Source organism: Humulus lupulus, chromosome 1 (genome assembly GCF_963169125.1).
Source record: "Humulus lupulus chromosome 1, drHumLupu1.1, whole genome shotgun sequence".
Taxonomy (NCBI): Eukaryota; Viridiplantae; Streptophyta; class Magnoliopsida; order Rosales; family Cannabaceae; genus Humulus; species Humulus lupulus.
Genome location: NC_084793.1, coordinates 120,497,954 through 120,499,881, shown reverse-complemented (window position 1 = coordinate 120,499,881; position 1,928 = coordinate 120,497,954).

Below are 1,928 nucleotides of genomic sequence, written 5' to 3'. Positions count from 1 at the left end.
TGACCCACACTAAGAAAATTGGTTTTCAAATCTGGAACATAAAAAACATTAGAGATAGTATGGGTAGAATTTTCTTTGGTTGGATAGTTACCCGTCCTTTTCCCATGACAAAAATTGTGGAGTTGTCGCCAAACTTGACGGTGGTGCAAAATAATTCATCCATCTTAGAAAACGCTTTCTTATCTCCACACATGTGATTGCTGCAGCCAGTATCTAAATACCACATGTTTTGTTGTGTTTCTTCTTTGACATGACACACCATCAAAAGAGACACCTCTTCCTCTTTATGTTCAAAGTTAGTTCTTTCTCCACTTTGTTTATTCAAATTAGAATGACATTCAAATTTATAATGCACGTACCTTTGACATCTATAGCATTCCACATTAGACTTGTCAGCTAACTTTGGTCTATTTGATTGGTGGCCTCTTTGTCCTCTTCCATGGGAGTCATGAGTGTAATTGTCTTGGTGTTGATATTGTTGCTGAGTTCCACGATCATTGCCACCTTTGCCTCTGCCTTTGCCTTTATCTTGACCTCTTCCTCTGTCTCTTGATGTTGAGTGAATGTCTGTTGAGGCCTTTAAGGCTTACTCCTCCTTCTCCTTCTCCTGCTTATTGAGTTTGTGCTCATGAACTAACACAGAACCTTGTAATTCATCAACCGAAAGATCATCAATATCATGAGCTTCTTCTATACAACAAACAACATAATTAAACTTTGGTATCATGGTTCGCAGGATTTTCTCAACTACAGCAACATCCTCCATCTTGTCACCATGGATCCGCATCTTATTCAAAATCGCCATTGTCTGTGTGAGATAATCTGAGATAGATTCTCCCATCTTCATTTGAAGTGTTTTGAACTTCGTATGAAGTGATTGAAGTTATTTCCTCTTTGCCTTTGTAGAACCTTGATACTTCTTCTTCATAGAGTCCCAGATATGCTTGGAAGTGTCCTTGCAAATAATGGTCTCCAAGATTGTGTGATCAATAGCTTGGAAGAGATAATTCTTTGCCTTGAGATCTTTCAACCGTTGTGCTTCTAGCTCTGCTCTTTGTCCGTCTGTCATTGTTGTGCTGGTTGTAGGTTCAATAATTCCTTCAGAGATGACTTGCCAATACTCCTTGGATCTTAGAAAATTCTCCATTAACATACTCCAATGATCACAGTGACCATCAAAGCGAGGAATCACCGGTTGGACAAAGTTGTTGGTTGCCATTGTTGACTGCTACTACAAAACAGAAAAGAAGGGAAACAGAAATATAGCTACTGTTGTACCACTCTCTATCTCACACTTTCACTCTTTTTTTTAACTCACTGTATTTCTCTCACTCTTTCTAACTCACCAAGCTCTAGTACCACGGTTAACTATTTATATATATAAGAGGAGTAAGACAAATATTGATAAAACTTTAAACATGATATTAAACAATTAATAAATATATTTTTCAACAGAAGGAAGACTTGAAGCTGTGAAGAGAAACAAGAGCATGAACAAATGGCTACCTAGAGAACGTATTGATTGTCTGCTTGACACTAGTGCTTCATTTCTTGAACTTTCTCAGGTTTGCAACACTTAATTAAACTTGTATATGGTTTTATATTATTTCTCTTTTTCAGAATTTTTTTAATGGTTACTTCGTTTGTGGTGCTTCATAAAAGAAACATATAGCATAAATGAAGTAAAAATGTTCATAGTAATTAAATATAGCTTTTAGATATAAAATGTTTTAAATAATGTGCTGCAATTTTGATCAATTGCTAGTTTTGAATTGTGATTTCTGATCACAAACCAATTGGAATGTTGATAATCTGATGTGCTTTTGAACCCCAATATAAACCTCAAGATAATGAGATACAGAGTGTTCTAAAAGTGGTACTTTGGCATGTTACTATCTTATTTATGATGCTTGCATGCCATGAGTTGT